The sequence below is a fragment of the Schistocerca piceifrons genome, chromosome 10, assembly GCF_021461385.2.
Source record: "Schistocerca piceifrons isolate TAMUIC-IGC-003096 chromosome 10, iqSchPice1.1, whole genome shotgun sequence".
NCBI classification, from domain to species: Eukaryota; Metazoa; Arthropoda; class Insecta; order Orthoptera; family Acrididae; genus Schistocerca; species Schistocerca piceifrons.
Window position 1 is genome coordinate 116,738,354 of NC_060147.1, and position 24,542 is coordinate 116,762,895.

Below are 24,542 nucleotides of genomic sequence, written 5' to 3' on the forward strand. Positions count from 1 at the left end.
ACAGGTCTTGTGTCATTCAGATCATCATCTACCTTTGTAGATAAGTTAGTGACCTGATCCGAAAGTTCGGCTACTTTCTCCGATAGTGAACACATTTCCTCAGTGTGTTTTTCTGAACCAAGTTTCAGAATGTCCATTTGTGTTGAAATCGTATCTACTGTGTCCTTAAAGTTTTCCTGAGTTTTTGCAAGTTGCGTAACCGAATCGGTAGATGCAACTGAGTCAAATTTAGCTTGCAAGGTCTCATGATTTTCATGAACAATAATTTGCAGTTCTTTTATGGCTGCTTCGTGATTCTGTAATGCATTTTCATGCCGCGAAAAAATAGGTTGAAAATGCTCACAAATTTGTGTTTTTACGTCATTACAGACTTTTTGACATTTCGATTCAATGTTATGTAACTCACTAGTTAAATCTTCACGTGTTTGTTCAAGTGTGGTGTCTAACTTTTGAAGATTTTGTTCCATTGTGTCTAACTTTTTGAGATTTTGTTCCACTGTGTCTAACTGTTGCTGTGTTTGTCTCTGGTGTTGTTCCATTGTGTCTAACTTTTCAAGCTTTTGCTGTGTTTGTCTCTGATTTTGTTCAAGTGTTGTGTCTAACTTTTGTAGCTTTTGTCCCATTTGTTGCATTAACTGTAATAACAATGCACTGGTGTCTGAAACATGTTCCTCAGTGCTTTTCGGCAGTGAAGTTGCACCGGCAACATTCACATTTTGACAAGCGGAAAATGTGTCTTGACTCATTTGAGAAAACGGTGAGAACCCAAAACCTGAGTCTGCAGTATTTGCAATATTGTGTCCTGTCATTCCCGATTCCTGAGGCAAGCTGTTGCCGACCGATCGATCGATAATGCGTCCCTCTTCACTAATTGTTTCACTGTCCACGCCATTGTTTGCCGCCTGCTCCATTTCCCTATGAACAGTTACCAAATTACTACTTTGAACATCAGTTAATTCATTACTCGGTGGCGCTAACACACTGCTTTCATTTTCACTGTCATTTCTCAGTTTACTTTGGAGCCTAGTATTACGTTTTTCACACGCCATAATTGTCACAGTATTTCACACGACAACACAGAAAAACACAATTTGAAGATCAAAAATAAGAGAACACATTAACGTAGCACTGAAAATAATATTTAGTTAATTGCAAGCGCAGCTGCGAAAAACTTGCTGCAAATCTACATGCATGCCACAACTGTTTTACTGTACAACAATGAAAAACTACAACTACAAAGGAAATTCTCTCTACAATTACGCGCTAGCAATAAACAAAATCTACACTAATTACACAAACTACAAGAAAAAATCAGAAGATTCCAGTGAGGTATCCTCGGCTAAGGGTCGACATATGAAACGTCCCCTTTCAACAATTCTTACAAGACTGTCCTTAACCTGACACACAATATTTTTAGCGCAACGCAATCTGACTTTCAAAATTTCCTACTAAAGAATGGCCCTGACAAACATTAAACTATACCTTTCACAAATCACTTACCTCACAAAATTTTCGCTGCTCAAGCTACTGCAATACAGCGAGCGCCACTACTGCCAGCTAAATAAAAGATTCAAACTACTGAAGGCACTAACTACTGATAGGGATAGTTAGCAAATGAAAGATATTAATAGAGAACAAACAATGTATTTACCTTGATATCATCATATATAAATATATCAGTTCATGAAAAATTACAAAACTCCGCCATCTCTCTCCCCACATCCACCACTGCTGGCGGCTCACCTCCAACTGCGCAACGCTACGCGCTGTTCACAGCCAGCTGCCTAACACTACAATGGCGAGTATTACAACAATGCAAAGCAGCCACAGACTGCACACAGCACAGCCAGTGATTTTCATATTGAGCGCTACGTAACGTTGCCAATAAGAAAACATAAACAGCCTACTTACATAGAGAAAACATAAACAGCCTACTTACATAGAGAAAACATAAACAGCCTACTTACATAGAGAAAACATAAACAGCCTACTTACAGTGCGTGATGTCCTTAGGTTAGTTAGGTTTAAGTAGTTCTAAGTCCTAGGGGACTGATGACCATAGCAGTTGAGTCCCATAGTGCTCAGAGCCATTTGAACCATTTGAATTTGAAGTACCGAACTTTGAACCGGAATCGGACAATTTTCGTAGTACTGCCAAACATCATAATGTATGTGTAGGAGCAATTTTGTAAAGAAACGTCCAATTAAACTTTCATAATATTGTGCTTAGGATTAATGTTATTTCAGAGAGTTAATATTTAACATTGTTGTGTATGAACTTATTTGACCTTTTTGGTGCTGGCAAGAAGCATTATCCATTGTGCTGTCTTTATGTTGGCGAGTTGAAAACTGTGTGAAAAGCTGTAATTTGCTGAGAAATTTTGCGACGTGAAACTTGTCATTTCACCTCAAACAGATGTTCTGAATTCTAGAATAAGCAACAACAAAACTGCAACCTTACAATGGCTTACTGGCTTCTGATTAGGATACTACTATAGAATCTGAATTTGACAGTAACAATAAACAAGGCTCGAGGTGAAAGAAGGGGGGGGGGCAGAGGAAATGGATAGAGGGAGGAGAGGAAATGGACACAGAGAACGGAAAGGAGGGAATGGACAGAGAAGGGAACTAGGAGGAGATGCATAAAGAAAGGGGGAGGGAGTGATGGACAGAGGCGGAGGAGAGAAGGATATTAGGACGTATATCCAATTCCCATACATATTAGAAACGTGTGCTATTTCTTTTCTTTCTTTTCCATTTAAGCTGACTGAGCCACAGCAAAGTGTGGTACAGCTAATACTGGATGAATAAACTTCGGGCAATGCACGCCGTGACTTACTTTGCCTCGAGGCACAAAGTTTCTAACGCTAATACTTGCCTCACTGTGTTAAACTTTTAACATAAAAATAAATCTCTTAATCAGTAGATTATGACAGCATTTTATATTTTTAAAGCCGGTCAGTAATCATACAAAATAGTGAATATGAAAATTTTGTTGTCCCTGCAACTTACAAATATATCAGCTTAACGTGACCCAGGATCCGCGCCGGCCACTGTGACCGAGCGGTTCTAGGCGCTTCAATCTGGAACGTGCTGCTGCTACGGTAGCAGGTTCGAATCCTGCTTCGGGCATGGATATGTGTGATGTCCTTAGGTTAGTTAGGTTTAAGTAGTTCTACGTTCTAGGGGACTGATGACCTCAGATGTCAAGTCTCATAGTACTTACAGCCATTTGAACCAGGTTCCGGAATGGTAGTTTCGTAATGTAGGTGGAATAAATGTGTGATCCCCTGTCTATACCGTAGAGACGGTGGAGATGAGACCAGACAATAACATCTCGCACAGAGGAGAACAAAGTAATCATTTTGCGCTCGCTCCTTTCGTGAATGCTACGGGAGGAAACTTTGGTATGTGGTAAGATAAAAAGAATCCTACGCTTCGCTCTTCACTGTGATTACCAAAGTGAGGATGTAGGTCTAGATGTTGACAATCACAGGGGAGCACATCATACGTAAAATGGGCGAAATCCGTTTTTATTAGCAACTCCCAACTTTGACGCCCCTATTCGAAATGCTCAGTTCTCCCTCTTGACTCTCACTGCCAGAAAACGCGCAGCTGTTGCGCTGAAGTACGCCTCATTTCCGCGGTGCTTGAATATGCTATTCATTCCTACGATGTTCTTTCACAAACCTTTTAGTAATTGATGGTACCTTTAAACCAAGTGCTTTTAGTTACGCCCCCCAGCTCCACCAAAAAAAGTGCCGTTAGGAACTTCACGCACGAGCGAAGATAATTTTCGTCGTCTATATTAACGGTAACTGCGTTATCGCATTACCCCCCACTTTCTCGGGGCCCATTATCCGTCAAGTAGCGGAAAGCGCTTCCCTTCTGCTGAAGGTCACGTTGGTAAAAAGTAAATTTGCGTTTCGTGTAATCACGTATCAAGCCCATGGACAGGGAAAGTCAACGGATCTCGCCGCTTGAATCAAAGTGGTAGATAACTTCTTTACTGTGGCATATCTTATATCCTCCGTGTATAGGTGAACCAGTTTATCAAGTCAGATAAAGCAAACAACGCACTGCGCTGTCGATTTCCGTCTGAATTAATGGCCTTTCTGCACGAGTATTCAGTTCATAGCCTATAAGGAGCAGTCAAATCAAAACGAGATGCTGGGAAAAATAAGTAAACCATTTATTATTTCAAAAGAATAACTATAACTGGTTCTGCATGTATCCCTTTATGAGACGAGACGGTGAGTGCCGTCGTGGAAAAGATTTTTGGGTTGCCTACGGAACCCTGGCGTGCATCTCCTCGGCCGAAGCAGATTTTCAGCTACGAATGTCTTACTTCAGGGCTTCAAAAATACGGAATTCGCTGGAGGAGAATTGGAACATAATGGAGGATGTGTAATGACTTCCAGCGAAATGTGTGGACCCGACTACATGTTGCCAAACTTGTTTCGACTGCGCTGAGATTTCCATATATTTGGAGCCCTGAAGAAAGACAGATTAGATTAGATTAGATTAGATTAATACTAGTTCCATGGATCATGAATACGAAATTTACTAATGATGTGGAACGAGTCGAATTTTCCAATACATGACATAATTAGGTTAATTTAACAACATACTTAAGTTAATATAACAACTTTATTTTTTTGTGTTTTTTGTTTTTCTTTATTTTTTATTTTTTATTTTTATTTTATTTTTTATTTTTTTAATATTTTTGTTTTGTTTTTCTTTTCTTAATTTATATCTAAAAATTCCTCTATGGAGTAGAAGGAGTTGTCATTCAGAAATTCTTTTAATTTCTTCTTAAATACTTTTTGGTTATCTGTCAGGCTTTTGATACTATTTGGTAAGTGACCAAAGACTTTAGTGCCAGTATAATTCACCCCTTTCTGTGCCAAAGTTAGATTTAATCTTGAATAGTGAAGATCGTCCTTTCTCCTAGTATTGTAGTTATGCACACTGCTATTACTTTTGAATTGGGTTTGGTTGTTAATAACAAATTTCATAAGAGAGTATATATACTGAGAAGCTGCTGTGAATATCCCTAGATCCTTAAATAAATGTCTGCAGAATGATCTTGGGTGGACTCCAGCTATTATTCTGATTACACGCTTTTGTGCAATAAATACTTTATTCCTCAGTGATGAATTACCCCAAAATATGATGCCATATGAAAGCAATGAGTGAAAATAGGCGTAGTAAGCTAATTTACTAAGATGTTTATCACCAAAATGTGCAATGACCCTTATTGCATAAGTAGCTGAACTCAAACGTTTCAGTAGATCATCAATGTGTTTCTTCCAGTTTAATCTCTCATCAATGGACATACCTAAAAATTTGGAATATTCTACCCTAGCTATATGCTTTTGATTAAGGTCTATATTTATTAATGGCGTCATACCATTCACTGTACGAAACTGTATGTACTGTGTCTTATCAAAATTCAGTGAGAGTCCGTTTACAAGGAACCACTTAGTAATTTTCTGAAAGACAGTATTGACAATTTCATCAGTTAATTCTTGTTTCTCAGGTGTGATTACTATACTTGTATCATCAGCAAAGAGAACTAACTTTGCCTCTTCATGAATATAGAATGGCAAGTCATTAATATATAATAAGAACAACAAAGGACCCAAGACTGACCCTTGTGGAGCCCCATTCTTGATAGTTCCCCAGTTTGAGGAATGTGCTGATTTTTGCATGTTACGAGAACTACTTATTTCAACTTTCTGCACTCTTCCAGTTAGGTACGAATTAAACCATTTGTGCACTGTCCCACTCATGCCACAATACTTGAGCTTGTCTAGCAGAATTTCACGATTTACACAATCAAAAGCCTTTGAGAGATCACAAAAAATCCCAATGGGTGGTGTTCGGTTATTCAGATCATTCAAAATTTGACTGGTGAAAGCATATATGGCATTTTCTGTTGAAAAAGCTTTCTGGAAACCAAACTGACATTTTGTTAGTACTTCATTTTTACAGATATGTGAAGCTACTCTTGAATACATTACTTTCTCAAAAATTTTGGATAAAGCTGTTAGAAGGGAGATTGGACAGTAATTGTGGCAACCGATTTGTCTCTGACGAAGAGATTCACGCCTGGGCACAATCATGGTTCCGCAAAGAACAGCAGTTTTTTCTATGACGGCACTGACCATCTTGCATTAGATAGTGTAATCTTACCCTCCCATCATCACCAGTGAAGTTTTAGTTCAAATGGCTCTGAGCACTATGGGACTTAACATCTGAGGTCATCAGTCCCCTAGAACTTATAACTACTTAAACCTAAATAACCTAAGGACATAACACACATCAATGTCCGATGCAGGATTCGAACCTGCGACCGTAGCAACAGCGCGGTTCCGGACTGAAGCGCCTAGAACCGCTCGGCCACAGCGGCCGGCGAAGTTTTAGTCTCTTCATAAAAACTGAGAGGTGTAAGATGTACAAATAACTTTTTTACTTATCTTCATTTTCTCGTTGTTGGCTGAAGTTCGTCACGTCTAGGGGTAGACTCTTCAGGCTGAATTTTTTTTTTTTTTTTTTTTAATTTTGTGGGTTCCAGATGACTAGATAAATTTTAAGTAAGCCTGTTGCATGATTTCTGATTGCACCTATTTTGTTTATTCTGTCACATTCTTCTATATAACACTGACTCTACAATCTCCACTTACATTAAACAGACATTTACGTTGTTATTGGCAAACACCAAAACACATCTAACTCCATCACTTTATTCTGCGTTACTAACAATATTCCAAAGAGTTTACAATACAAAAGAGTTACAAACTTCCGTGACAAAAAAAGAATCTTCACCAAAGTTATATAATTATTTTGTAAGTGAATCCACAAATAAATTTAATAGTTAGCCTCAGATTGAGTAAATAATAATAGGAATTTTAAGTGTGCCACATATTTCGTAATTTCAAATGCTTCTAAAACAAGAGAAATTTTAACTGTACATACAGAGATAATACATATTGATTATAACAAATTAATTTCTTTTTATACATTTTAGCCTGAAATATAACACATTGTACACAAAATCATATGAAATTCTTGTAGTTAAAGAACTGAGATAATGTTCACGTACACAATATTTGAAAATATTCCTGGTTCGAATATTTCTATTAAGGGGAGGTTTACTGTCTATGGTCCGAAAAAAGCATGTCCTTTGAGAATTTTTTCTGGGGATGTGTTATAGATATCAATGTCAAATTTGGCCAAAATTTTTATTGATATTTCCTCTACAAAGTGGAATTTTTTCAACCGGAAATGCCGAAGAGCAAAGGTGGAAGTGCCGTCGGAACGAAACAAAATTTCTATGTTGAACCTCCACGCGCGGTGTTTCACAGGTCAGCCGGCTCGTCTGAAATCAAAATTGAGTTGACGTTAGCGTAGTACCGTATATAAGATTTTTTAGGAGTTGTACCTCGCTTAAGTTATTTAGAACATAGGAAACAAAATGGCGGCCATTTGAAGAAATATAGGGGTTTTTTCATCGATTTTTCGACTTCGTCGGCCTAGTAAAAATATTTATAGTTGATGGATCGGAATATAAGTGGTACAACTCCCAGACAATTTAGTTAGCTTCGTCGGCAAAAAAATCATGCCAATCGGTACAGTAGATTTGAAGTTATCATACCGCGCGATAAAAAACAGTCATTTCAAGGAAAACGCATTTGAAGTTTTGACAACATGTAAATGCAATATTATTCCGGGTCCATAATCTAGACCTTCCTCTTCATCATAGAGGGCGTTCTGCTCGATCTGGGCCATCCTGCGCTGCTCCAGAGCCGCTCGTACAGCCGGTGACAAGCGGTATTCGGCCGCTTGAATCCGGTGGTCGTCCGAACTGCGTCGAATAGAATCGCAGGGTGACGTCTATCGTTGTCACGGTCTTCAGAATTGCTGAATACCCTTCGTTGACGCTGCTCACTGCCAGGAAAGTCGCAATCTCCACAGTCTTTGCACCAGAATGCAAATGCATGGGGGCTAACTTCCAAACCCAAGCGTTCAAACTTTCATTTGAATTTTGTGTGTTTCCTCCCAAGCACCGGTAAAATAACACGTCCACCAAAAGAAAAAAACTGGTGCGCGAAAAAGACCGATTTCAGGCAGGTGCAATTTTTGGTGGAACCGCGAATAACAAACATTTACGTTCTGTAATCGGAAAAACCGTTTCAGAGGTGAATTCTAAACACTTTTATTAACCCAAAAATGCAATTTTTAAAAAAATCAATTTTTTGAACCAAAACATCCCCTTAACTAAAGGTAGTGTTAGAGGAGGGTGACCCATTACAAGAAGGTTAAATACACTACTGGCCATTAAAACTGCTACACCAAGAAGAAATGCAGATGATAAACGGGTATTAATTGGTCAAATATATTATACTAGAACTGACATGTGATTACATTTTCACGCAATTTGAGTGCATAGATCCTGAGAAATCAGTACCCGGAACAACCACCACTGGCCGTAATAACGGCCTTCATACGCCTGGGAATTGAGTCAAACAGAGCTTGGATGGCGTGTACAGGTACAGCTGCCCATGCAGCTTCAACACGATACCATAGTTCATCAACAGTAGTGACTGGCGTATTGTGACGAGCCAGTTGCTCGGCCACCATTGACCAGACGTTTTCAGTTGTTGAGAGAGCTGGAGAATGTGCTGGCCAGGGCAGCAGTCTAACATTTTCTGTACCCAGAAAGGCCCGTACAGGACCTGCAACATGCGGTAGTGCATTATCCTGCTGAAATGTAGGGTTTCGCAGGGATCGAATAAAGGGTAGAGCCACGGGTCGTAACACATCTGAAATGTAACGTCCACTGTTCAAAGTGCGGTCAATGCGAACAAGAGGTGACCGAGACGTGTAACCAATGGCACCCCATACCATCACGCCGGGTGATACGCCAGTATGGATATGACAAATACGCGCTTCCAATGTGCGTTCACCGCGATGTTGCCAAACACGGATGCCACCATCAAGATGCTGTAAACAGAACCTGGATTCATCCGAAAAAATGACGTTTTGCCATTCGTGCACCCAGGTTCGTCGTCGAGTACACCATCGCAGGCACTCCTGTCTGTGATGCAGCGTCAAGGGTAACCGCAGCCGTGGTCTCCGAGCTGATAGTTCATGCTGCTGCAAACGTCGTCGAACTGTTCGTGCAGATGGTTGTTGTCTTGCAAACATCCCCATCTGTTGACTCAGGGATCGAGACGTGGCTGCACGATCCCTTACAGCCATGCGGATAAGATGCCTGTCGTCTCGATTGCTAGTGATACGAGGCCGTTGGGATCCAGCACGGCGTTCCGTATTACCCTCCTGAACCCACCGATTCCATATTGTGCTAACAGTCATTGGATCTCGACCAACGCGAGCAGCAAAGTCGCGATACTATAAACCGCAATCGCGATAGGCTACAATCCGACCTTTATGAAAGTCGGAAACGTGATGTTACGCATTCCTCCCCCTTACACGAGGCATTACAACAACGTTTCACCAGGCAACGCCTGGCGACTGCTGTTTGTGGATGAGAAATCGGTTGGAAACTTTCCTCATGTCAGCACGTTGTAGGTGTCGCCACCGGCGCCAACCTTGTGTGAATGCTCTGAAAAGCTAATCATTTGCATATCACAGCATATTCTTCCTGTCGGTTAAATGTCGCGTCTGTAGCACGTCATCTTCGTGGTGTAGCAATATTAAAACCAGTAGTGTATGTTAACAGTTACGAAATAATGAACATCTACCTCGTTTCATTTGACTGCCCATGATATCTATACCTGCGACTGTTGTGCGAAGATTATTTTGTCAGCCCCATGTCGGTCACGAGCAGAGGTGGTGTCGGTGGGCGTGTCCGGTCTGTGCGTTGTATATGTGCGACAGTTTGTTGATGACATTGTAGTGTGAGTGATGATGTCGTCGCGGAGTGACTTTAGGAGGGCACGGGATGACTCGGACACAGTTACAGTCAGTGTGATAAATGGCAACTTGTTCTAAAAGTAGAAAAATGTAAGCTATTGCAAATGAATAAGAATAACAATCTTATAACGTTTGAAAGCGGAATTACTGGCATGCTGCTTGAGACAGCCACGTCTACTACTGTGAGGTAACAAAAGTGTTGGACCGCTTCCCGGTATCGTGTCGGATCTCCTTTTGCCGGCGTAGTGCAGTAGCTCGGCTTGGTGTGGACTCAGCCAATCACTGAAAGTCCCCTGCAGAGATACTGAGCCACGCTGCCTCTACAGGGTGGTCCATTGATCGTGACCGGGCCAAATATCTCACGAAATAAGCATCAAACGAAAAAACTACAAAGAACGAAACTCGTCTAGCTTGAAGGGGGAAACCAGATGGCGCTATAGTTGGCGCGCTAGATGGCGCTGCCATAGGTCAAACGGATATCAACTGCGTTCTTTTAAATAGGAACCCCCATTTTTTTTAGAATATTCGTTTAGTACGTAAAGAAATATGAATGTACCACTTTTTTCGCTTTGTGATAGGTGGCGCTGTAATAGTCACAAACGTATAAGTACGTGGTATCATGTAACATTCTGCCAGTGCAGACGGTATTTGCTTCGTGATACATTACCCGTGTTAAAATGAACCGTTTACCAATTGCGGAAAAGGTCGATATCGTGTTGATGTATGGCTATCGTGATCAAAATGCCCAACGGGCGTGTGCTATGTATGCTGCTCGGTATCCTGGACGACATCATCCAAGTCTCCAGACCGTTCGCCGGATAGTTACGTTATTTAAGGAAACAGGAAGTGTTCAGCCACATGTGAAACGTCAACTACGACCTGCAACAAATGATGATGCCCAAGTAGCTAGCAGACAATTTGCGCAAGAATCGGGAATCTCAAAAACGTCGGTGTTAAGAACGCTATACCAACATCGATTGCAGCCGAACCATATTTCTATGCACCAGGATTTGCATGGCGACGACTTTGAAAGTCGTGTACAGTTCTGCCACTGGGCACAAGAGAAATTGTGGGTCGATGACAGATTTTTGTACGCGTTCTACTTAGCGTCATTCACCAACAGCGATAACGTAAACCGCCTAATATGTACTATTGGGCAACGGAAAATCCACGATGGCTGCGGCAAGTGGAACATCAGCGACCTCGGCACGTTAATGTATGGTGCGGCATTATGGGAGGAAGGATAACTGGCCCCCATTTTATCGATGGCAATCTAAATGGTGCAAGGTATGCTGATTTCCTACGTAATGTAGGATTGGGGTTGAAGCGGTACTAAATAGCATATTTAATGACGGGTGGATTGGTCGTCGATGCACCATACCATGGCCCGCACGTTCACCGGATCTGACGTCCCCGGATTTATTTCTGTGGGGAAAGTTGAAGGATATTTGCTATCGTGATCCACCGAAAACGCCTGACAACATGCGTCAGCGCATTGTCAATGCATGCGTTCTCAGGAATGATAAATCCAATGTATCACGTTGGAAGAACCGAAATAAAACGTTCAAACGTACCTACGTTCTGTATTTTAATTTAAAAAACCTACCTGTTACCAACTGTTCGTCTAAAATTGAGAGCCATATGTTTGTGACTATTACAGCACCATCTATAACAAAGCGAAACAAGTGGTCGAACTAAAACATTCATATTTCCTTACTTACTACACGAATATGTAATAAAAATTATGGTTCGTATTTGAAAAAACGCAGTTGATATCCGTTTGACCTATGGCAGCGCCATCTAGTGGGCCATCGATAGCGCCATCTGGTTTCCCCCTTCAAGCTAGACGAGTTTCGTTCTTTGAAGTTTTTTCGTTTGATGCTTATTTCGTGAGATATTTGGCCCGGTCACGATCAATTGACCACCCTGTATAGCCGGCCGTAATGGCGAAACTGTTGCCCGTACAGGATTTTGGGCAGAAATCGAGCTCTTGATTACGTCCGATAAATGTTCTGTGGGTTTCATGTCGGGCAGTCTGCTTGGCCAGATCATACTCTCGATATGTACAGAACGTTATTCATGCCAGTGGTGAACAATTGTGCCCAAGTGACATGGGCAATGTCATCCATAACACCAAGTCCACGAATGACTGAAAATGGTCCTCCAGAGTGACCGAGCGGTTCTAGGCGCTACAGTCTGGAGCCGAGCGACCGCTACGGTCGCAGGTTCGAATCCTGCCTCGGCCATGGATGTGTGTGATGTCCTTAGGTTAGTTAGGTTTAATTAGTTCTAAGTTCTATGCGACAGATGACCTCAGAAGTCGCATAGTGCTCAGAGCCAGCCATGAATCACGTGAGTCCAAATGACAGCTCTGCGGCTGCACTGCCTTTTATACCTTGTGCACGCGATATTGCCGCCATTTATATACACTATGTGATCAAAAGTATCCGGACACCCCCGAAAACATACGTTTTTCATATTATATCCACTGTGCTGCCACTTACTGCCAGGTACTCCATATCAGCGACCTCAGTAGTCATTAGACATCGTGAGAGAGCAGAATGGGGCGCTCCGCCGAACTCACGGACTTCGAACGTGGTCAGGTGATAGGATGTCACTTATGTCAGACGTCTGTACGCGAAATTTCCACACTCCTAAACTTCCCTCAGTCCACTGTTTCCGACTTGATAGTGAAGTGAAAACGTGAACGGACACGTACAGCACAAAAGCGTTCAGGCCGACCTCCTCTGTTGACTGACAGAGACCGTCGACACTTGAAGAGAGTCGTAATGTGTAATAGGCAGACATTTGTCCAGCGCATTACACAGGAATTCCAAACTGCGTCAGCATTCACTGCAAGTACTATGGCAGTTAGGCGTTAGGTGAGAAAACTTGGATTTCATGGTCGAGCGGCTGCTCATAAGCCACATATCACGCCGGTAAATGCCAGCCGACGCCTCACTTGGTGTAAGGAGCGTAAACATTGGTCGATTGAACAGTGGAAAAACGTTGTGTGGAGTGACGAATCACCGTACACAATGTGGCGATCCGATGGCAGGGTGTGGGTATGGCGAATGGCCGGCGAACGTCATCTGCAAGTGTGTGTAGTGCCAACAGTAAAATTCGGAGGCGGTGGTGTTATGGTGTGGTCGTGTTTTTCATGGAGGGGGCTTGTACTCCTTGTTTTACGTGGCACTATCGCAGCACAGGCCTACATTGATGTATTAAGCACCTTCTTCCTTCCCACTGTTGAAGAGCAATTCGGGGATGTCGATTGCATGTTTCAAGACGATGGAGCACCTTTTCATAATGCACGGCCTGTAGTGGAGTGGTTACACGACAATAACATCCGTGTAATAGACTGGCCTGCACAGAGTCCTGACTTGAACCATACAGTACACCTCTGGGATGTTTTGGAACGCCGACTTCGTGCGAGGCCGCACCGACCGACATCGATACCTCTCCCCAGTGCAGCACTCCGTGAAGAATCGGCTGCCATTCCCCAAGGAACCTTCCGGCACCGGACTGAAGGTATGCCTGCGAGAGTGGAAGCTGTCGTCAAGGCTAAGGGTGAGCCAGCACCGCATTGATCGCCAGAATTACCGATGAAGGGCGCCACGAACTTGTAAGTCATTTTCAGCCAGGTGTCCGGATGCTTTTGATCACATAGTGTGTGTCCTTATCGCTATCCTATGACTTTTGTCATCTCTATGTAAATATCTAGCCATAACGTTGTGAAGTGAAATAAAGTAGTATGAGCACGTACCGTCAGTTGTGTGAAACGCCAATAGTCGACTTTGGTTTTGTTGTCACCTGGGGAGCTGGGGTCGCTTTCTGCCCACGAGGTCGAATACAGAGTGTGGGAGAGTGGTCCGGAATACACCCAGAAGCCTTACTTACACAGAGATGTCTGTAATAGCATTTATATGCCAACATAAAGTTTACAGAGCTATAAAGCGGTCTCAGTTCGTCGTAGAACAGCCAGGCATCAGCGCGAGCGGCAAAAAAGGGCTGTCCCGCACCTTCAGCGATACGAAACATTGGAGAAGCAGCCCAGAGAGCGGCGGCCGTGTGTTGTGCGGGTAGCAGCGTGGAGAAGGGCAGGCGTCCCCCGCCCCGAGCGCGTCTGCAGTGCGGCGTAGCCCAGGGGTCTCCAAACTTTTTAGTCCGCGGGCCACATTGACTCCTCCACGAAGTCATAAGGGCCAAGATCCACCTAGTGTGATTAAAGCACCCTAGCACTCCATGATCACCATAATGTAAGGCTAAAGGAAAGATGAAATCGCAAAAATCTAAGGTTGTGGGAACTACGATTTTTATTTAATTACATAATTTTGATTGGTGGACGTACCTGACCGAAATTCTGGCGTATTTTATTCTGGCGAATTTCACCGACAAAAAAGTATGTCACTACACATTCTTCACGAAAGCGTCCAGCAAAGTTAACGAAATCTCAAAATCATTGTTAGCAACACTATTACTGCAAGACGTAACAGAGGTAGAGTATGTCAATGCATTGTTATTTCAAGCGGCGCAACAATAAGTTCAGTTATGTAGTCTTGTAGCGAGTAGCAGAGCCAATGTCGCGGTGTATTGGCCGCGATAGGCCTCGAAACTCAACTGTTGCCAGTATAGGTACCACCTCAAGTATCTGGCGGGCCGGATACCGGGGATGTCCGGCCAGCTAGCGCGGGCCGGTTTCGGCCCGCGGGCCGTAGTTTGGAGACCCCTCCGTAGCCCTTAGGCTGCGGTCACAGAGGCACCGATATCTGTGGATTCCCATCGTCCGAACACGGCCGATCTTTTCAAATCATGACGCCACTGCGTGCGCGGTCACAATATAGCCGATCTCATCGCTCGAACGTACGAATTTCGAACGACAATCGGTGAAATTCACATCAGAATGAAATTTTCACTCTGCAGCGGAGTGTGCGCTGATACGAAACTTCCTGGCAGATTAAAACTGTGTGCCGGACTGAGACTCGAACTCGGTACCTTTGTACCTCGCGGGCAAATGCTGGGAGAGCAGTTGCCCACGAAAGGCAAAGGTTCCGAGTTCGGAAGATGGTTTTAATCTGCTAGGTAGTTTCATATCAGCGCACATTTCGATGCAGAGTGAAAATATCATCCTGGAAATATCCGCCAGGCTGTGGCTAAGCCATGTCTCCGCAGTATCCTTTCTTCCAGGAGTGCTAGTTCTGCAAGGTTCGCAGGAGAGCTTTTGTGAAGTTTGGAAGGTAGGAGACAAGGTACTGGCGGAAGTAAAGCTGTGAGGATGGCTTGTGAGTCGTGCTTGGAAAGACCAGGCGAAATTCACATCAGTTTGGGATTTTTTTTTTTTTTCGGTCGTAATGGGGGCGGCCAGAGTGGCCGAGCGGTTCTAGGCGCTACAGTCTGGAGCCACGCGACCGCTATGGTCGCAGGTTCTAATCCTATCTCGGGCATGGATATGTGTGATGTCCTTAGGTTAGTTAGATTTAAGTAGTTCTAAGTTCTAGGGGACTGATGACCTCAGAAGTTAAGACCCATAGTGCTCAGAGCCACTCGGTCGTAATGGTGAACACGACACAAAACATGGACTGTGAGAGAATTATACGTTTATGCAAAGAGGTGCTTTGTGGCATCCTGAGGCTAAAGAAGCTAATCGGGCTGGTCCCGTCGGAGGTTAGAGTCCTCCCTCGGGCACGGGTGTGTGTGTGTGTGTGTGCGTGTGTGTGTGTGTGTGTGTGTGTGTGTGTGTTTGTCCTTAGGGTAATTTAGGTTAAGTAGTGTGTAAGCTTAGGGACTGATGACCTTAGCCGTTAAGTCCCATAAGATTTCAGACACATTTGAACATTTGATATAGTTCGAAATCTGTTGACTTAAATCGCTTGTTTATTGGAATTTATAAGTAGGCAAAATCTGTGTCGCAAACATCGTGTGTAGTTTATAACCTCGAAAAATAATTTGTTCAAGTGACAAGAGTGGTGTATCTTATGATTACCTTACGCTAGTTGATCTTTTTTGGGTTATGGTACGTGGACATAGCTCTCTTCCAATTATTGTTACTGCTTACTGCCGTTTTTATGTCAATAGACTCGTTATTCTGTTACATGAAGTGGTTTGCTAATGTGGTGAACGTACGTGTTTGCAGTTTACAGTGCTTTAGATGTTCAGAGTATGTTGTTCCAGACTTCGTCTTTCACACGTATGCAGATACGCAGAATGACAGTCATTGTAGGTTAACTGGCGTATATCTGCACATCTTCAAATAAATTCACCAAAACAGATTTCAAGTGCTTGTAGAGGTGTGATTTGAGCTCTATTAAAAATCGGGTACTCACATTAAAGATGCCTTGTCGATGGTGATTGGGCGGCTGAGGAAGCCACCAAGATTTGCGAAACACAGCTCCAACATTACCGCTGCCGTCTCGCTTTGGTGGACATTTCCAATAGTTCTGAGCACTAACCCAGCCACATAATCAGAATCTTCAGTACGTATGTCGTGCAAGATCATTTTTCTATATGCTGACGCCACTTTAAAACCGCCGTAGGCTATGTATAATCACATTACTGCCTCTATAGCCGTCCATAATTCCAAAAGTGTCCTCTCGATCATATCTCAAGGGTCGCAAAATCACTCGTTTGAACTGCACACAATGTTCTTCAAACCAATCGCGAACAATTGTGGTCCGGTGACATAGCCATTGTCATCGATAAAAAATTCCATCATTGTTGGCTGCAAATGGTCTCCAAGTAGACGGACATAATTATTTCCAGACATTGATCGGTTCAGTTGGACCAGAGGACCCAGTCCATTCCATGTAAATACAGCCCGCACCGTTACGTAGGCACCAGCAGCTTGAACAGTGGCTTGTTGGGTCCGTGGTTTCCTAGAGTCCGCGCCGCACTCAAACCCTGCCAACAGCTCTTACAAACTGAAATCGGGACTCACCTGACCAGGCCGTGGTTTTTCGATCGTCTAGGGTCCAACAGATATGGTAACGAGCCCAGGAGAGGCGCTACAGAGGATTCGTGTTGTTAACAAACGCACTCGCGTCGGTCGTCTGCTGCCATGGATTTCTGCGGTTATTTCCCTCAGTGTTGCTTATCTGTTAGCACTGACAACTCTACGCAAACACTGCTGCTCTCGGTCGTTAAGTGAAAGCCATCGGCCACTGTGTTATCCATAGTGTGGTGTGCATACTGTAAGACCTTCGGTACACACACCATCAAATTATTTGACTTGTCGCTCTATCGAAGTAGGCGAGTGTCAGCAATATGTCTCATGGTCTTATTGTGGCGCGTTTATCTTCTGCCGTTCGGTCAGACGATAGAAATGCCACTTGCACGCTTAGAGTAGCAGATTGACGGTGACCAACTTTAAACAGAACTTGATTAATTTTCACACACATTTATTAAAATAATAAAAAGCACAGACATTACGTAACTTGATTCTGAATGCTGTTTACAATTGACAGTCTGAAGTTCCTTTGGTCTTGGTACGTTAATCTTATTCTGACATATCTCTGATACTTGACAAACTGTCTATTCATTTGTCTTCATGGCTATGTACAGGAATATGGTAATCTTATTAGGTGCTGACTGAAACTTGTCTATAGACTGCTACAGACTAATCCAGACTGGTGCAGACTGACTAATTGGAGGTCTGTAGACTCGTTATAATACCTCGCACGTCCAGGTATCACTGCGCGAGTGTGATCCGCGAGGAGAATAGGTTCTACGTTAGCAGCAATCTCATTGGCTGCGTTACATATTAATACGCGGATTGGCGGAAGCAGAATTTGGTCCGTCTCGAAGGCAGCGCCATCTCGTAGTGCGGAGACGGACGAGCGCTGCGCCTGCGCTGTTGTGCTTAGCGGGGCGCGCTCTAGTGGAAAAGTTGTGTATGCGCTGACTACGTGGAACTATGTACACAACACATAGTGAGAGGTAAGGCCTGAAATTGGATATTCTCAGCACACGTTTGACACTGTGGATCATGTTGTATTGAATTCCCTAACGATATCCGAAATTGAAAGTTCTGTGCTCCCACTACCATTCCGCGTTCAAAGTCTATTAATTCTCCATGTGGCCATAATGGTTCAAATGGCTCTAAGCACTGGGAATTAACATCTGAGGTCATCAGTCCCCTAGAACTTAGAACTACTTAAACCTAACTAAGCTAAGGACATCACATACAGCCATGCCCGAGGCAGGAGTCAAACCTGTGACCGTAGCGGTCGTGCGATTCCAGACTGAAGCGCCTAGAACCGCTGGGCAGCCATAATCACGTCGGAAACGATGTTATATGAATCGCCTGAGTGCAAATGACAGCTCCAGCATTGCTCTGCCATATCATACCTTGTATACGCGATACTGACACCATCAGTACATGTACGTGCATATAGCTATCCCATTACTTTTGTCACTTCAGTTTAAAATGAACAACAACAAAAGTAAAAAAAAGCGCAATAGCGTATGGTCGATTTAAGTCACACAACGATGGGGAAATAAGATTAGGAAATGTGAAGCTAACAGGCGGCGTGAGGTTTGTGAGGTTAAGCAGCATAAAAATTGCCGATGGTAGCAGTAAACATGCAAAGTGGAAGTAGCCAGGGAATTTCTGCTCAAAGCGATGTAATGTCATCGAATATAAACTCAAATTTCAGGAAACCTTTTCTAATAGTACACCATCGTATAACCACTCACAGACCGCAAGTGGCAGCACTAGCAGTGCCAGGTATATAAAGCATGTCGGGGGATGCGCGAAACAGTGTAGTCATTGTCGTAATACGGAAACGGAGCAGTTTATCTGATGTCCAACATAGCATGATCACTGGCTTTCAGGACAAGAGTGGAAACATTTCCGAAGTAGCTAAGTTTGTAAACTGTTCGCGAGTCACCGTTGTTAAACTATACTGTGCATGGCAAAATGGCGTGTACCTCGTAAAACGTCTAAAAGTAAACACCTTGCAACAATCGTCGGAACGGCCCAGACCAGAGAAGAGAGCATTATCGTCTGGGGAAACGTTTTCGTGGCATTTCCTGGGTGCTCTAGTGATTATGGAAGTCGCAGTGGATGAACGCAAGTAGACATCCAGTCTTTGGGACCATGTCCACCCCAACATGCAGTTCGGTTTTCCTCAGCATCGTGGCATCTATCAGCAGGACAATGCAACATGGCACACAGCTCGCAGTGTACCTGCGTGGTTCCTGGAAAACCAGGACGAGTTCACCATTCTCCCCAGATTTAAACCCAATCGAGAACCTGTGGGACCACATCGATTGGACAGTTTGTGCCATGGATTCTAAACCGAGAAACCTAGCGCAGCTGGCCACAACAATGGAGTCGGCATGGTTCCACACACGGAGAGAGGTGGTGCAGTGGTTAGCACACTCGACTCGCATTCGAGAGGACGACGGATCAAACCCTCGTCCGGCCACCCTGATTTAGGTTCCCTATGGTTTTCCTAAATCGCTTCAGGCAAAGTCTGGGACAGTTCCTTTGAAAGGACATAGCAGACTTCCTTTGTCATCCTTCCCTAATCCGGTGGGACCGATAAACTCGTTGTTTGGTCCTCTCCCCCAAACAAACCAACCAACCAACCAACCATGGCTCTGCATCCCTGTCGATAACTTCCGGAACCTCACTGCCAGCACGTCTTGCAGCGGTCCGCACTGCAAAAACGTGGTTATTCAGCTGCGTAGTTTATATCAGATTACTGGCCAGTTTCGGCCTATGGCCATTTTCAAATGTCTGAGGATACAATACCAAAAGAACAGTACACAGGTAAAAAACATTAGTGAACATCGTACTTGTATATTGCTGTTGCTGTTAGGTTACTTACACAGCGTTGGTGATGGATTATGACCACCTACCTAATAGCTGTGTCGACCTTCGGCACAGGTAACAGGGCCAACATGTCATGGCATGAAAGCAATGAACCTTGGTAGGTAGGTGGAGGGAGTTGGCACCACATCTGCCCACACGAGTCACCTAATTCCCGTAAATTCCACGGATGGGGGACGAGGGGGGGATGAGGTCTGACGTCATGATGAATCACACCCCCAGATGTGTTCGATCAGGTAGAGATTTGCTGAGTTCGGGGGACAGCACACAACTGGCCTTGTGATACAGCGTATTGTCTTGTTTAAAAAATGCCACTTTTTTTTCACTCTGGCTTCAGGCCACGAGTGGCCTACCGGGACCATCCGACCGCCGTGTCATCCTCAGAGGATGATGCGGATAGGAGGGGCGTGGGGTCAGCACTCCACTCTCCCGGTCGTTATGATGGTATTCTTGACCGAAGCCGCCACTATTCGGTCGAGTAGCTCCTCAATTGACGTCACGAGGCTGAGTCCACCCCGAAAAATGGCAACAGCACATGGCGGCCTGGATGGTCACCCATCCAAGTGCTGACCACGCCCGACAGCGCTTAACTTCGGTGATTTCACGGGAACCGGTGTATCCACTGCGGCAAGGCCGTTGCCTGAAAAATGCCACTGCCTTCAGGAAACTTGATCGTCATGAAGGGGTTTACGTGTTCTGCAACCAGTGTACTATACTTGTTGGGTGTCATGCTGGCTTGCACAAGCCCCACTGGACCCACGGACGCCCATGTGAATGTTCCCCAGAGCATAATGGAGCCGCCGCCAGCCTGTCTCCGTCCTGCAGTGCAGGTGTCGAGGAGCTATTCCCCTGGAAGACGACGCATTCGCGGCCTCCCATTGGCGTGATGAAGAAGGTATCGAGATTTATCACACCGTGCAACGCTCTGCCACTGCGCCAACATCCGGTGCCGATGGTCACGTGACCATTTAAGTTGTAGTTGCCGATGATACTGTGTTAACACTGTCACATGCACGGGTCGCCGGCCGCGGCGGCCCATCCTTAGCTCTGTTCTGTGCACTGTCTGTTCAGACACACTTGTACTCTCCCCAGCATTAAAGTTTGATGTTAGTTTCGCCGCAGTTCGCCCCTGTTCTGCTTTATCAGTCTTACCTACGATGTCTGACTCATACACTACTGGCCATTAAAATTGCTACACCAAGAAGAAATCCAGTTGATTAACGGGTATTCACTGGACAGATATATTATACTAAAACTAACACGTGATTACATTTTCACGCAATTTGGGTCCATATATCCAGAGAAATCAGTACCCAGAACAACCACCTCTGGCCGTAATAACGGCCTTGACACGCCTGGGCATTGAGTCAAACAGAGCTTGGATAGCGTGTACAGGTACAGCTGCCCATGCAGCTTCAACACGGTACCACAGTTCATTAAGAGTAGTGACTGGCATATTGTGACGAGCCAGTTGCTCGGCCACCATCGACCAGACGTTTTCATTTGGTGAGAGATCTTGAGAATGTGCTGGACAGGGCAGCAGTCAAACATTTTCTGTATCCAGAAAGGCCAGTAGAGGACCTGCAACATGCGGTCGTGCATTATCCTAATGAAATGTAGGGTTTCGCAGGGATCGAATGAAGGGTAGAGCCACGGGTCGTAACACATCTGAAATGTAACGTCCACTGTTCAAAGTGCCGTCAGTGCGAACAAGAGGGGACCGAGACGTGTAACCAATGACACCCCATACCATCACGCCGGGTGATAGGCCAGTATGGCAATAGCGAATACACGCTTCCAATGTGTGTTCACCGCGATGTCGCCAAACACGGATGCGACCATCATGATGCTGTATACAGAACCTAGATTCATCCGAAAAAATGACGTTTTGCAATTCGTGCATCCAGGTTCGTCGTCGAGTACACCATCGCAGGCATCCTGTCTGTGATGCAGCGTCAAGGGTAACCGCAGCCATGGCCTCCGAGCTGATAGTCCATGCTGCTGAAAACGTCGTCGAAACCGTTAGTGCAGATGGTTACTGTCTTGCAAACGTCCCTATCTATTGACTCGGGGATCGAGACGTGGCTGCACGATCTGTTACAGCCATGCGGATAAGATGCCCTTCATCTCGACTGCTAGTGATACGAGGTCGTTGGGATCCAGCACGGCGTTCCGTGTTACCCTCCTGAACCCACCGATTCCATATTCTGTTAACAGTCATTAGATGTCGACCAACACGAGCAGCAATGTCGCGATACGATAAACCACAACCGCGATAGGCTACAATCCGACCTTTATCAAAGTCGGAAACGTGATGGAATGCATTTCTCCTCCTTACACGAGGCATCACAACAACGTTTCACCAGGCAACACCGGTCAACTGCTGTTTGTGTGTGAGAAATCGGTTGGAAGCTTTCTTCATGTCAGCACGTTGTAGGCGTCGCCACTGGCGCCAACCTTGTGTGAATGCTCTGAGAAGCTAATCATTTGCATATCACAGCATCTTCCTCCTGTCGGTTAAATTTCGCATCTGTAGCACGTCATCTTCGTGGTGTAGCAATTTTAATGGCCAATAGTGTATAACGAGGACTGGCCGCCAAACCCCACGGCGTGTGGACGTGGTTTCACCTTGGTTTTTCTACGCGTTGAAGACACTTACCACAACATTCCTCGAATACCCGAAAAGTCGTGCAGTTTCATAAATGTTCGTACCGATCTTCCGAGCCATCAGAATCTGTCCTCGGTCTGACTCAGATAAATCGCACGCCTTCCCCATTTTCTTTCTCAGCTACTAAGGTCATTATCGCTCAGTCACAAACGTTGGTGCACTAATAGCGTAGAAAAACGCAAGGGGGCAACATCAGGAAGTACTTACAAAGACTACACAGGGACAGCACACTCACTGAACCGTGTATATATCTGACCAACAGTCGTTCCTCGCCAGGTGACGCTGCTGTCGCCTACTATGTGAGGAACACCAGAGCACAGCGCATATTCAACACGGAAGATAAGACCCAATTACTGGCCAACATAGAGGCATAAAAAATGGTTTGTTCTGATTATGATGTGTTTTATATCGGTCAGTCAGGTACAGACTTAGAAATCAGGTTGTCTGAACATTAACGCAGCTGCACGTTACAGAATTCCGAGCCCACATTTGCTGAACATGTAATGAGTGAGGGCCACAGCTACCAACCACAGTCCCATGTCTTCCACTAAGCAAAGGCCAATAACTCAGCGCGTTGGAGATCAACAAACATCTGGCATACAAGCTTGATTTAAAATCAAGTGACCAAACAGAGCTCAGTACTTACCCTCTTGTAACCTCCACTTAGTCCTCACAGTTCTCCAACGCTTCCCGTACTGTCTGTTCCATTCTAGCGCTCCCCTTGTTCTACTATATTGATTCATTTTATTGTGATTGTCCATGTACATATATTCTGTTGTTTAATAATATGTGCACCTCCCCATAAACAGAAGACGCGTTGCCACCGTCCATATCTAATACCTCTACAAGCTATTCTTCAGTCCTCTTGTCCCCTATTAATTTCATTTTATAGTCAGAGATATCTCACTACCTCCACTCTTCTGATCTTCATTTGATCCTCACAGATCTCCGATACTTCCCACGCTATTATTTCCACTCTGTTCCTCCATTTTCTCCTGTATTTATTTATTCTGTGGCGATAGCCCATATACTGCATACATTCTGTTGTTCTGTAATATGTCTGTCTTCCCTCCAACAAGAGAAATTCTTCAACCATTCATCTGTAATACCTCTTCACGTTAAGTATTGCATAAAATTCATTCTGATTGTTAATTTAATTTAATCTCTCATACAGACACTGTGTTTTCGAGATTCTGTGTTAATGTTTTTCTCGTTGGTTCCTTTAATATTTCGTTACTGTTTAGCATTTTACGAGGGTAATCCCAAAAGTAAGGTGTACTATTTGTTCATAAGTACATAGACCTGTTTATTTCTACAATGGTTTACATCAGTTTACAGCTTGAACATTTAGCTGTTTTTCGACATAATCATTTCTGTCGATGCATTTTTGTAGACACTGTGGCAGTTTTTGTATGCCCATGTCATACCAGCTTGCCGCCATGCTGTTCAGAAAGTTATGAACCTCTTCTTTCACCTCGTCGTCGGAACTGAATCACTGGGACCACAATTAACGCTGACAGGTACTGTGAGACTCTGAAAAAATTCGAACGGGCAATTCAGAACTGGAAAAGAGGAATGTTGAGCAAGGGCGTACACATTCTCCGTGACAACGCTCGCCCACACATCGCTCGGCAAACCGTTGCTCTCCTGCAACAGTTTCAGTGGAACATAATCACCCATCCACCCTACAGTCCTGACTTGGCGCCCAGTGACTGTCTCCTGTTCCCTAGGTTAAAAGAACATTTGGCTGGAAAGCGATTCAGCGCCGACGACGAGGTGAAAGAAGAGGTTCATAGCTTTCTGAATAACATGGCGGTGAGCTGGTATGACATGGGCAAACGGAAACTGCCACAGCGTCTACAAAAATACATCGACAGAAATGGTGATTATGTCGGAAAATAGCTAAATGTTCAAGCTGTAAACTGATGCAAACCATTGTAGAAATAAAAAGGTCTATGTACTTGTAAAAATACTAGGACACCTTACTTTTTCGATTACCCTCGTAAGCTCTGTGGAAGACGACATTTACTCTGTGTTCGTGGCTCACTCTTGACGTATAACGAATATTGTACCTACTTTGGTGACGATAGTCACTTATTC

General features: G+C 44.2%; 1 protein-coding gene and 1 pseudogene across 1 annotated transcript in view; one reads left to right on the forward strand and one right to left on the reverse strand.

Moving 5' to 3' along the window:
• The window catches only part of LOC124718977 (corticotropin-releasing factor-binding protein), a 1,088,124-nt gene that overhangs the window by 916,157 nt on the left and 147,425 nt on the right, over nt 1–24,542 (forward strand). The gene's annotated exons all lie outside the window — the stretch shown is intronic.
• On the reverse strand, nt 20,298–20,415 carry LOC124719323 (annotated as a pseudogene).